Source organism: Alligator mississippiensis, chromosome 2 (genome assembly GCF_030867095.1).
Source record: "Alligator mississippiensis isolate rAllMis1 chromosome 2, rAllMis1, whole genome shotgun sequence".
NCBI lineage: Eukaryota > Metazoa > Chordata > Crocodylia > Alligatoridae > Alligator > Alligator mississippiensis.
Window position 1 is genome coordinate 2,480,018 of NC_081825.1, and position 14,072 is coordinate 2,494,089.

A 14,072-nucleotide genomic window follows, 5' to 3' on the forward strand; every position below is an offset into this window, starting at 1 on the left:
CTGGAGGGCTGCACCCAGAGAGTGGTGGTGGACGGATCCTAGTCAACCTGGAGGGATGTGGGCAGTGGGGTCCTACAGGGCTCAGTCCTCGGGCCCGCACTGTTCAATATCTTCACCAGCGATTTGGACGAGGGGGTGAAAAGCACCTCGTTCAAGTTCGCAGATGACATTAAGATGTGGGGAGAAGTCGGCACACTGGAGGAGAGGGACAGGCTTCAACTAGATCTAGACAGGTTACAGGAGTAGGCGAATGAGAACAGGATGGGATTCAACACTGACAAGGGCAAGGTGCTGCACCTGGGGAGGAAGACCCAGCAGCACACCTACAGGGTGGGGAACTCCCTTCTCGTCAGCGCAGAGGCAGAAAAGGATCTTGGAGTCATTAATGACTCCATAAACATAGGCTGCCAATGTGAGGACACAGTCAGGAAGGCCTTGTCATGCATCCACAGATGCATCACAAGTACGTCCAAGGTGATCCTCCCCCTCTATGCAGCACTGGTCAGGCCGCAGTTGGAGTACTGCGTCCAGTTCTGCGCATCGCACTTCAGGAGGGATGTGTCCAGCATCAAGACGGTCCAGAGGAGGCCACCCGCATGGTCAGGAGACAGCAGGGCAGGCCCTATGAGGAGAGGCTACAGGACCTGAAGCTGGTTCAGCCTCCACAAGAGAAGGATGAGAGGGGATCTGGTGGCTGTATATAAACTTACCAAGGAGGACCAGCAGAGAATGGGAGAGTCCCTGTTCTCCAGAGCGCTAAAAGAAGTAACTAGGAATAATGGCCATAAGTTGACTGAGAGTAGGTTCATGCTAGACATCAGGAAGCACTACTTCACAGTCAGGACACCTAGGATATGGAACCAACTTCCAAGGGAAGTGGTGCTTGCTCCTACCCTGGGGGTCTTCAAAAGGAGGCTAGATAATCACCTAGCCAGGGTCGTTTGACTTCAGCATTCTTTCCTGCCACGGCAGGGGGTCGGACTTGATGACCTACTCAGGTCCCTTCCGACCCTACCAACTTGACCAGGAGTTCGCCCGGGAACTGGCTGAGGCTGCATGCTCCAGGACCATGGTTGTCATGGGTGACTTCAACTACCCAGGCATCTTGTGGGAAGATCACTCAGCAAAATCCAAGTGATCACAAAGCTTCCTATCATGCATGGATGACCTCTACCTGGCTCAAGAAGTCTACGGGCCAATGAGACGTAAAGCACTGCTCGACCTGGTACTGGATACTGGGGATGACCTAATCGGCAACCTACTGATCGATGGGAAGCTGGGTGACAACAACCAGGAGCTGATCACCTTCACCATCTGCCGTAAAGCTGGCAAGTCAGTCAGCAACACTGAAGTCCTTGACTTCAGGAAAGCCGACTTTAACAAGCTCAGGAGGCTCATCAGGGAGGCTCTAAGGGACCACAACCCCAGGGGAAGGGGAGTTCAGGACGAGTGGTTGCTCCTCAAGGGAGTGATCCTCGATGCACAAGTGAATTCTATACCATCTCGGAGGAAAGGCAGCAAGAGGGCACAGCAGCCCCCCTGGCTCTCCAGGGACCTAGCAGACCTTTTGAGGCTAAAAAGAAAGGCCTACAAAGGATGGAGGATGGGATTCACCTCCAAGGAGGAATACTCTGCGCTGGTCCAGCCCTGGAGGGAGCAAACCAGGAAAGCCAAGGCTGCAACTGAACTCCAACTAGCTTCGAGTATCAGGGACAATAAGAAGTCCTTTTTCAGATATGTAGGGAGCCGGAGGAAAAGCAAGGGCAACATTGGACCCCTGCTAAACCAGATTGGACAACTGATGCCCAGGAAAAAGCCAACCTATTAAATGGGTACTTTGCATTGGTCTTTCATCAGTCCCATGGGACGCCCATACCCAGTATGGGACAGGGAGGTCCGGGTGAGGGAGATTCCCTGCCCTCCATCAATGCTGACCTTGTGAAGGAACACCTTGAGAGGCTGGACACCTTCAAGGCAGCCGGCCCTGACAATCTACACCCCAGGGTACTCTAGGAGCTGGCGAGCATCATAGCCCAGCCCCTGGCACGGGTCTTCGACAGCTCCTGGCACTCTTGTGTAGAGTCCAAAGACTAGTAGTTCAATGTGGTGCCTATCTTCAAAAAAGGGAGGAAAGTGAATCCGGCAAACTATAGGCCCATCAGCCTGACCTCTATCCCGGGGAAGGTCTGAGAAAAGAGGCCATCCTTAATGGACTGGCCAACACCAACATCCTGAGGGATAGCCAGCATGGGTTTGTTGCGGGGGGATCTTCCTTGACCAATCTCATTTCCTTCTATGACCAGGTGACCTATCACCTGGACAAGGGAGAAGAGATTGACCTCGTACATCTTGACTTCAAAAAAGCCTTCAATCTGGTATCCCATGATCACCTCTTGGTGAAATTGGACAGTTGTGGCCTTGGGTCCACCACGATCCACTGTCTGGGGAATTGGCTCCGTGGTCGGACCCAGAGGGTGTTAATTGACGGAAGTCAATCATCATGGTGCCCTGTGACCAGTGGGGTCCCCCCACACTCTGTCCTTGGACCCATATTGCTCAATGTCTTCATCAATGATGTGGACATTGGAGTCAGAAGTGTACTGGCCAAGTTCACCGATGACACCAAACTCTGAGGCAAAGCATCCACCCCTGAAGACAGGAGGGCGATCCAGGCTGACCTGGACAGGTTCAGGAAATGGGCAGACAAGAACCTGATGGTGTTTAACACTGAAAAATGCAAGGTTCTCCACCTTGGGAGGAAAAACCTGAACAATCCTTATAGGCTTGGCAGTGCTACGCTGGCTAGGACTACGGAAGAAAGAGACTTGGGGGTCATCGTTGACCACAAGATGAACATGAGCCTGCAATGTAATGCTGCAGCCAGTAAAGCGACCAAAACGCTGGCTTGCATCCATAGATGCTTCTCAAGCAAGTCTCGGGACGTCATTCTCCCCTTGTACTCGGCCTTGGTGAGGCCGCAGCTGGAGTACTGCGTCCAGTTTTCGGCCCCACAATTCAAAAAGGATGTGGAGAAGCTTGAGAGAGTCCAGAGAAGAGCCACGCACATGATCAGAGGTCAGGAAAACAGACCTTATGATGACAGGCTGAGAGCCCTGGGACTCTTTAGACTGGAAAAGTGCAGGCTCAGGGGTGACCTGATGGCCACCTACAAGTTTATCAGGGGTGACCACCAGTATCTGGGGAAACGTTTGTTCACCAGAGCGCCCCAAGGGATGACGACGTTGAACGGTTATAAACTCCTGCAAGACCGTTTCAGGCTGGACATAAGGAAGAATTTCTTTACTGTCCGAGCCCCCGAGGTCTGGAATAGCCTGCCATCGGATGTGGTTCAGGCACCTACATTGAACACCTTCAAGAAAAAAACTGGATGCTTATCTTGCTGGCATCCGCTGACCCCAGCTGACTTCCTGCCTTAGGGCGAGGGGCTTGACTCGATGATCTTCCAAAGTCCCTTCCAGTCCTAATGTCTATGAAATCTATGAAACTATCAAACTATGACTGAAAGACATCTGATCTTCCTTCAAGGAACCAACCAGCTCTGTGATGTCTGGCCAGTTGACAGAGAAGTGTATTCATAGGATGGGTAATATGCATATATAATTGAATTGCTGGCTAAAACTTTGTCTATATGTATACCAGTAGTTGATACTTTGCAATGATCAACAAACAGATCTATTTTGGAACTAAAAGATTCTCATTTGGAGACAGTTTCAAGCATATTCTTAAGACAATATCAATCCTGTTTGCTTGCTCTCTCTTTAGCAGGAACAGAGCTTTCCCTCCTGTTCTTCAGGCAAAGTAAGACTCCAAAGCACCAAAGGATCAGACAAGGCTCCAGTGCTGGACAGACCTGGCAGCACCGAGGGCCACTGAGCAGCTAATGGAGGGGAAGGTTACTGCAGGGGAGGTAGGTGACACGTCCACCTCTCAAGTCACACCACCGTCACCATCTCCAGATTGCTAATGAGATGTCACCTGCCTTCCATTCCTCCACTGACTCATGCTGCCTTTTTTCCACTCAGCTAAAGAAATCCCCTGAGCAGAGACAGTCTGAGCACGGTGCGGGGCTCTGCCCCAAGACGCAAGGAAGCCAGAGGCAGATTCAGCGGCAGGCGGGCCATGGGGGAGGAGGGGGTAGCAAGTGGCCGGACGTGAAGATGGCAGCAGCACAGAGATGCCAGACCGCGGCACTCATCCATCTCTGTGGAGCCCCACAAAGCAGAGGGTCCAGGGCAATCGCCCCGATTCGCCCCTCCCTAGGGACGACCCTGTGGCAGAAATGCCACCCTCTGTGCCCGTCTCCAGAGATCTTTCTCTGCCAGCGTGAGAGGCTGGTGTTAAATCCCTCAGGGCAGGGATCTTCCTCCCTGTCTACATGACAAAAGCCTGGTGCCTCAGAGGCGGAAGCTCTGGTCACCTGGGTGGGGGGGGAGGGGGAGGGAAAAGCCCCGCTCACGGGCCCAGGTAGCCAGTGATGCTTTTTTAGATCGGTTGGCTTGTGGCCAGCACTGGCAGCTTCAATTGGACCAGGCTGCTGAGGTCAGAGAGGGGATAAAAAGGCCCCGGGCCAGGAAGAAGGCAGCCATTAGCCATGCGGTCATCCAGGTGAATCTGAAACTGGCTCTCTTCTCATCACCGCATGCTCAAAGCGTGACCTGCCTCCAGAGGGAAACTCCAACCACCTCTGGATGATGCGTGTGAGTAAGCTACTCGAGATCCGACTATTTAGCTTAGAATAACTCAGATGCCGGATCAAAAGGCTACCTCAGCCATACTGGTTTGTTCTATGGGATTCCTCTGATATTCCTATGACACTGCTCTACCTTTTACCCTGTTTCCGCCCTACCCCCTGTCATCAATAAAGCTCTCCTTGTGACCGGTGTGGGAGACTTATTGAGGGGTGGGCCTAAATTATGCCTAGGAGACCCCTTAGGTCTGTGGACTAAGGGAGGCTTTCCTGATAAGCCCCTGACTTGGGGAAGTGCCCCAAGTGCCAGTATTGGGTCTAGTACCCATTGGACGATCAGGCCTGTGTTTTCAAATGTGTGCAGAGCCAGAAGTGAGTCCAGAGCCTTGGATGGTGGCAGCGGGAACCCCAGGCTAGTGGGTGTGCTCCAGGGAAGGGGTCGGCCAGACAGGAGGCACCCCAGGGAGGGCACTCGGAGACTGGAAGGTGGCCGGGCACAGTGAGGTGGGCGGCTCCCTGCAAGAGCACCCCCTACTGGCCCGCCACATGTGGTGGCAATGGTGGGATCCGAATATCCTGCTGTATTTGAGGCATAATTTGGGAAAAGGAATAGTCACTGAAATCCCTTGAGCAAACAATTTCTAATTTGGCATCTGGTCGACTGGGTAGTGTAGAGAGTCAGGATGGCGGACGAGTACGTCAGGATGACTGTGCCTGAACTGAAAGAACTGGCAAAAGAGAGAGGCCTTCACGTGAAGAAAGGGCTAAAGAAGGAAGAGCTGGTTAAACTCTTGTGCACCAGCGAGTCAGGACAAGCGTCAGCTTCACGCTCGTCAACTCCTGAGTCCGACCCAGGAACACACTCCCGCTTGTCAAGTCCAGAGGCCACCGAGAGATCACCCTCTGAGGGGGAACGGCAGAGACTCCATGAGCTAGAGCTGAAAAGGATGGAGTTGAAAAGGCTGAAGCTGGAAGCCCAGTGGGAGGAGAAACAACAACAGCTAGAAGTGAAAAGGATGGAGCTGGAGGCCCAGCGTGAGAAGGAACAATGACACCTGGAGGCCCAGCATGAGAAGGAACGGGAACAATGACAGCTGGAGAAGAGGATGGAGATGGAAGCCCAGCTGGAGGCAAAAAAGCTGGAGCTTGAGCAGAAAAAGCTGGAGGCTCAGCTCCGTCTGCAGCCCAACGGGGGAAACACGAGCACTCCGCAAGCGTCCGGGGAACACCCCAAACCAGACGTCTCAGCCTTTGCTCGCTACCGAGACGGAGACAAGCCTGCGGTGTTCCTAAGCAACTTTGAAAGACAAGCCCAGCGGTGGAAGGTGCCGGAGGAAAAGCTCATGATGTACCTGTCTGCGCTGGTAGAGGGCGACATGGCGGTGGTCCTGAAAAGCCTGCCATCAGATGCAGCTGATGACTATAATGCCTTTAAAGCTGCTGTGTCTAAAAAGTTCAAGTTAAGACCGGATTATTTTCGGAAAAAATTCCGGAATACACGCCCACAACCCGGCAAGTCATTGACTGATGATGTGGCCCTGTTGGAGGACACATACATTAAATGGTTAGCCGAAGCCAAGGCTGACACTGCAAAAAAGTCACGCCAGCTCATGGTGCTGGAACAATTCTATTTTTGGTGTCCAAGGGAGGTTAAGACCCTGGTCAGGGACAGGGACCCCAGAACTGCTCAAGAAGCCGCTGAGATTGCAGACCAACTGTTGCTAAATCGTGAGAAGCCTCCCTACTCGGGGAAGGAGCAGAAAGTGGGGAAGGGAGGTCCAGGTCAAAAAGGGGAAAGAGGGCCACCTCCTGTAGAGCGCAAGGCGGCCCGATTCGGACAAACCACCCAATTTGGAAAAGAGGGGGTGCTATTACTGCGGGGAGCTGGGCACCATGAAGCCCAACTGCGCAAAGCTAACCAATAGACCCAGGCCTGTCATGCGAGCAACAGCCATGAGCAGTGAGGGGGAGGCTGGAGCCACTCTGAGGGGGGTGTCTGTTGCTACAGGATCACAAACTCGGAGGAGGTGATGGCCCCCCCACCGGACCATGATCTCGGTAAAGGAGAGGACCCTTGTGGGGGAACTGGACACGGGGGCCAGTGTGACACTAATTAATTCCAACCTTGTCTCGCCTGCAGACATAATCCCAGGAAAGACCCTTACTATTCACGGGGTGGGGCCCCCACCTCTGACGGTACCGGTAGTCCGTGCACCCATCCTGTGGAATGACTGTGCAACGTACCTGGAAATGGGGGTACTGGAAGGAGCTCCGGTCCCCCTCCTTGTGGGATGGGATCTTATGGGGCAGGAATCCCAGCTCCGGAGGTGGGAACAGACCCAAAAGCCAAAGCCCTGCACTGTTCATGTGGTGACTCATCTGCAGAGCAGGAAGGCTAAAGAAGGGGGGTTAGAAAATCCCCAGGAGACAGCCACACCATTGGACGCAGTGGAAGAGACCCTTGCAGACGGCGATTGCACCCCGGTCCCGGAAGGAACTAGCGACCCTGAGGGTGGGTTGTGACAGTCCCGGGGAGATGTGTATTCCGTCAGTGGCAGAGGGAGGTGAGACTATCAGAGAGGAGACCCGGAAAGTCCCTGAGGGTGAGTGTGCACCCCCTGCAGGAGCACCTGCACTCCCTGCTGATTGCCTAGCTGGGCAAGAGGAGTTCAAGCGGGAGGTTTGGGAGGACCCCAGCTTGGAGGGACTCCGGCAGATGGCCCATGAGCAAGAGACTGAGTTCACTCCGGACAAGAGGGAACAGGTGGTCTGGGATAAGGGGCTTCTCTATCGGTTGTGGGTGCCAAAGAACCATGCTGAGACCTAGAAGCCCCAGCGCCAGCTCATAGTACCCCAGAAATACAGACAGCAATTGCTCTCCATGGCTCACGATTTACCATGGGCTGGTCACATGGGCAGGGAACGGACACACCAGCGGCTGCAGGTGAACTTTTTTTGGCCCAGAATTGCCCAGGATGTGACGGACTATTGCAAATCTTGTGACATGGCAGCAGACGGGCAGAAGTGGGGACAGGAGAAGGGCTCCCCTGCAGCCCCTCCCTATCATCGATCAACCCTTCCACAGGGTGGCAGTAGACATTGTGGGACTGCTGAAGCATAAGACTCATAGAGGAAAGAAATACATACTGACTCTAGTGGATTTCGCAACTCGGTACCCGGAGGCAGTTGCCTTGACCTCCCTTGAGGCCCCCGTGGTTGCTGACGCCCTCATCAAGGTCTTCTGTCAGCTGGGTTTTCCCTCCGAGATCCTGACGAACCGGGATGGGAACTTCATGGCGGAGGTGATGAAGTGCCTGTGGGACTGCTGTGGGGTGCAACACCTTAAGACCACAGCCTACCACCCTCAGACAAATGGGCTGGTGGAAAGGTTCAACGGCACCTTGAAAGGGATGCTAAAGGACTATGTGGACTCCAACCCCAAGGACTGGGATGAGAAACTGCCGCATCTGCTCTTTGCCTACCAGGAGGTGCCCCAGGAGTCCACTGGGTTCTCGCCCTTCGAGTTGATGTTCGGGAAGCGAGTTCGAGGTCCTCTCGATTTGGTGAGAGAGGAGTGGGAAGGGAAGATTGCTTCCACAAAGACCTCCGTGGTGGAGTATGTGCTTGACTTCCGTCAGAAACTGACTTACATGAGGAAGGTGGAACGAGACTCCCTGGGACAGGCCCAGGAGAAGCAAAGGTCCTGGTATGATGAGAAGGCCCGCTTACGTACCTTTGAGCGGGGTGAGAATGTGATGGTTTTCCTGCCACTAAAAACAGACAAGCTGCAAGGCGCTCGGGAAGGTCCCCATGCTGTCCTGGACAGACTGGATGATGTGAACTATGTAGTGGCTATTAGGGATAGAAAGCCTAAAACGGTTCATGTGAACATGCTCAAACCCTACTACGACAGAAAGGAGATGGTATTCTGGGTTCCCTCCATTGAGGGAACACCGGAGGGCCTGGAGGAGCCGGTCATGTATGGGGACTGGGATGACGAGGCAGGGATCGAGGAACTCCGCCTGCTGCACCATCTGCCCTCCCAGAACAAGGACCAGCTGCTCGCAGCACTCAAGGACTTTGAGACAGTGTTCTCCAATAAACCAGGTAAAACGGACCTGGCGGTACACTCTATAGAGACGGGCAGCCATCGCCCTATATACTCCCGACATTACCCAGTTAATGAGGTGAGGCAAGAAATAAAACGGGAGATCGCAGAGATGGAAGAGTTGGGGGTAATCCGGCCTTCAACGAGTCCCTCGGCCAGTCCGGTGGTACTCGTCCGGAAGCAGGATGGGATCATCCGGTTCTGTGTGGACTACAGGAAACTGAATGCCATTACCACCCCTGATGCGTACCCTATGCCCAGGATGGACACGTTGCTGGGTCGCCTGGGCCCAGCCAAGGTCACCTCTACTCTCGATCTTTCTAAAGGATTTTGGCAGATGGCACTGGACCCGGATGCCATAGCCAAGTCTGCCTTTACCACACCTACGGGGCTATACGAGTTCACAGTTTTACCTTTTGGTTTGTGCAACTCGTCCGCCTCTTTCCAGAGACTGATCAATAATCTGCTGCAAGGATGTGAGCAGTTTGCCATGGCTTACATCGATGACATCGCCATCTTCAGTCCGGATTTCGAGTCGCAACTGACTCACCTGACCACCGTGTTAGGTAAGATCAAGCAAACTGGTCTTACTGTGAAAGCCAAAAAGTGCCAGTGGGCACTATCGGAGGTAGTCTACTTGGGTCATCATGTGGGTGGAGGTCATATTGCTCCCTTGTGGGACAAGATGGAGGCCATCAAAGACTGGCCGTCTCCACAGACCAAGAAGCAAGTCAGAGCCTTCCTTGTCCTGGCGGGTTACTACCGAAGATTTGTCCCGGGGTTTGGGGCATCCACCGCCCCCCTGCACGAGCTGACCAAGAAGGGCAGCCCGGACCCAGTGGTCTGGAAGCAGGGGTGCCAGGAAGCATTTGACACCCTCAAGGCTGCCCTGGTCAAACAACCAATCCTGAAGGCACTGCTCCGTGATAAACCATTCTACGTGGCAACGGATGCCTCCGACGTAGGACTGGGAGCTGTACTCTTACAGGAGCACCAGGAGACACGGCACCCCGTGGCGTACCTCAGCCGGAAGCTAATCCCTTGGGAGGGAAGGAGTGCTTGGCAATCGTCTGGGCACTGAACAAGCTGAAGCCCTATTTGTGGGGACAACAGTTCACCGTCCTGTCGGACCATGCCCCACTGCAGTGTTTGCAGACCACGCAAAACACCAATGCGAAGCTGCAGCGATAGGCCTGGCAGCTTCAAGAGCTCAACTTCATCGTCGAGCACATCAAGGGAAGCCAGAACGTGATAGCGGATGCCTTGTCACGAAAGGACTCTGGGTAGTGGGTCCTCTGGACTCAGGACTAGTGAAAAGATCACTAGTGTAAGACTGCCATCAGGTTTTATGGTTTCTATATGTTATTGTTATTACTCATTTCAGGTTTTCTTTTTTTCCCTTCTTCTGGCATCCCATGGGAACTCCCTGAACCGACAGGCCCGGACCCACAGCCCTGACAGGCCCCGTGTCCGAGCTTTTAAAGGAGCGGGGGGGGGGGGGAGGGGGCGGGGAGAAGGCGGGAAGTGTGGCAGGAATGCCACCGTCTGTGTTCCTCTCCAGAAATCTGTCTCTGCCAGCGTGAGAGGCTGCTGTTGAATTCCTCAGGGCAGGGATCTCCCTCCCTGTCTACGGCAAAAGCCTGGGGCCTCGGACACGGATACTCTGGTCACCTTCGGGGGGAGGGGGAGGGAAAAGCCCCACTCACCGGCCCAGGTAGCCAGTGATGCTTTTTTAGATTGATTGGCTTGTGGCCAGCACTGGCAGCTTCAATTGGACCGGGCTGCTGAGGTTAGAGAGGTTGTTTAAAGGCCCGGGCCAGGAAGAAGAGGAGCCTTTAACCATGCAGTCACACAGATGAATCTGAAACTGGCTCTCTCTTCATCACCGCATGCTCAGAGTGCCCTGCCTCCACAGGACAACTCCAACCACCTCTGGATGATGTGTGTAAGCTACTCGAGATCCGACTGGATATTTAGCTTTCAGTAACTCAGATGTGAGATCAAAAGGCTACCTCAGCCACACTGGTTTGCTCTATGAGATTCCTCTGATATTTCCATGATACTGCTCTACCTTTTACCCTGTTTCCACCCTACTCCCTGAAATCAATAAAGTTCTCCTTTGTGACCGGTGTGGGAGACTTATTGAGAGGTGGGTCTAAATTATGCCAAGGAGACCCCTTAGGTCTGTGGACTAAGGGAGGCTTTCCTGATAAGCCCCTGACTTGGGGAAGTGCCCCAAGTGCCTGTATTGGGTCTAGGACTCATTGGACGATCAGGCCTGAGTTTTCCAAGGTGCGCAGAGCTAGAATTGGGTCCAGAGCTTTGGATGATGGCAGCGGGAAACCCAGGCTAGCGGGGGTGGTCCAGGGAAGGGGCCGGCCAGATGTGACGCACCCCAGGAAGGCACTCGGAGCCTGGAAGGTGGCCAGGCACAGGGAGGTGGGCGGCTCAACGCAGGAGCGCCCCCTACTGGCCCGCCACAGACCCTGCCTCTGAGTATGGAGTATTTCCTGCCTGTGAAAGCACCTGTATCCTCTCATCCTTCTTAACAAACTGAGCAGACTAGGCTGCAGTCCACTGGCATGAGACTGCTTCCCTGAAGATACTGGCAGCCCAGTCTGTTCAGTTTGTAGCAGTTTCTTGCAGACCACGATGGGAATGTGCAGGCCTGGAAGAGGGGGAATGCAGTGGGGAGGAAAGGCATGATCAGGGTGGAAGGCAGGCAATGCTCCCCCAGCATTAAATGTGCTCCTTCCTACAACTCTAAAGCCTCACATACAACAACCCTGGGGCCAGCAGGGAAGTCGAAGCTGATAGTCAGCCAAAGACAGTCCACAGGTGTCATTTGGAGGCATCTGTATTGGGGAGGTCACCTATTGTAGACACTTCTTCTGCCCCTGGGAGCAGTGCCTGCTTTTAGAGAATGATGGGGTGGCACAGGCTCCAAGGCTGATGCAAAGATCACCTCTCTGGTGGGCCAGTAGGAGGTACTCCTGCATTGAGCCACCCACCTCATTGCGCCCAACCACCTTCCAGGCTCCAAGTGCCTCCTTGGGGGTGCCTCATGTCTGGCCCACCCCCTTCCTGGAGCCTACTTGCTAACCTGGGGGTAACGCCGCCACCACCCAAGGTCTAGACTGATTCTGGCCCAGTGCTCCCTGGGAAACACAGGCCTAGTACTCTTTGAGGGGTAGTCGACCCACTGCAAGAACTTGGGGTGCTTCCCTTAGTTTGAAGCACAAATAGTAGTCTCCCTCAGTCAACTGGACCAAGGGGACCCCAAGGCATAATCTAGACCCTCTCCCAGTAAGTCTGCCACGCTAAGTACTAAGGAGAAATTTATTGGTTACAAGCAGTAGGTTTGGACTAGGGTACAGAGTAGAGGAAAATCAAAGACATCCCACGGAGCAAACAGTGGCATGGTAGCCTTTGATTACACATCTGTTACTACAACCTATATATCTAATTCACTCTCAAGTAGCTTACTCACAACTTTAGCCAGAGGCAGCTGGAGATTTCCTCTGGAGACAAGCAGTTCATTGATCATGAGTATCAAGACAGCGAGTGAACTTCAGAAGGTCCAGCTTCTCTCCGAGTTCTCATCATGGCTACTGCCCCTCCTCCTAGGCAGTCCCTAACTTATATAGACCTTATGACCTCATTTACCTGATCCAATGAAGGCCAGCAACTGTTGGCTGCCAGACAAACAATTTGAAATCCATCACTGGTTCCCGGGTAGACTCGTGGGGTCTCTAGCCCCATCTCAGTCAGGTTGCCATTGCTTAGAGCAATAGGGAGCTTAAGCCCCACACCCAGGTATGTGATGCCAATCTCGTAGGCAAAGGGAGCAGGTTTCCCCCTCCCTGAGGAATGCATCCAGCTCAGGTTACAACTCGAGGTTACCTGAAACAGATGGGACCAGAGGTGTCTGCCCTCTGCACTAATTTGGTAACCACATCTTCAGAAGTGTTTGGGGAAAGACAGAGATGGGACTCTGCCACAATCTCCTCACAGGTTCCCCCAGTATCTGTGTTGTTACTAGATCTGCCAATTACTTTGGGGTGTGCTCATTTATTAGGGGTACATTTCTAGGGTCCTTGTAATTCTATCAATGTGTTGTTTGTGTTACTTGTGTTTCCATACGGAGATGTATCTCTCCCTTCTGCAAGTCCTCACCCCCAATGGAGCTATCTTGCAGGACTGTTTCAATGGGGCTGGGTTCCTTCAGCCACCAAATCAGTCATACACACCAACACACACAAATTACCATGACACGCCTGACCCGGCCGGGTTGATCAGCACGGACAGGCTGACACCCTCCTAACCTTTTGTGGAGAGGACTTCCACCAGTCATGCTGGGAAAAGTATGACAACACTTCTGAGGGGGCTCCAAAGGGCTGGCCGCTGTGATGAACCCTTTACCGTTGTTCAAATGTTGCCCATACCCCTTCGGAGTCGGTCTTTTTCCCTCAGCATTCCCTAACCTGGCAACCAAGTTTTAGTCAATCAAGTTTAAATAGGCCTCCCATAGTAGGACTGGGGACTGTACGGCGCGAGACACCTATTAAACTTTACTTCTGCTTAGAGATGGTGGAGGGGGGAGGAGGGGAGTCCTTTGGAAAGCCAAATTAGAACTGGTCTGATAAATGCTGAACTGGGTGTGTGTAAACATGGGTTGATTAGCATTTGGAGCATACATTCCCCATCATGCAGAGCTCCCCTGCTTCTCTGATCCCAGAATTCACTGCAGTCTCTGATTCAGACTTCCTGTTCTCGATCTCCCCTGTAAATGAATGGTCATCTGGTTCCATCTCGGGTGCATATGAGACCTAGGGCAGTTGTCTCACTCTTGTCACCCTTATCTGGAGGGTCTTAGGTGTGACTCTCATTCCACCTTAATCAGTTTCGGGGGGGGGGGGGGGGGGGCGGGACGGGAATTCTTTGTGAATCAGACAGACTGTGTCCTGTGCCAGGGTTCCCCAAGAACACAGAGCTCAGAGGTAACAGTGTGGGCATCTGACTGAGGCATTTCCTTTTAACCCCTCACCCATATCAAACCTGGGAAGCTGGCCTCTTTATCCTTTGGTTTTGCAGTGCTCTAGAAAGGCTGAACAAAGCATGAACTGTTGCTGCAGTCCCCTGGCATGACACTGCTTCCCTGGATGCAGACACTGGTGGGTGCTCAGCAGGTATACATCCCCAAACCCTTTCTGTATTGCTGGCAGAATTATGGACACTCCCGGATAGGGATACACT

The 14,072-nt window shown here is 53.3% G+C and overlaps 1 protein-coding gene across 1 annotated transcript in view; it reads left to right on the forward strand.

Annotated features, from left to right (window-relative positions):
• Positions 1–14,072, forward strand: part of LOC132248240 (zinc finger protein 420-like) — a 178,436-nt gene that overhangs the window by 63,989 nt on the left and 100,375 nt on the right. The window lies entirely within an intron of this gene.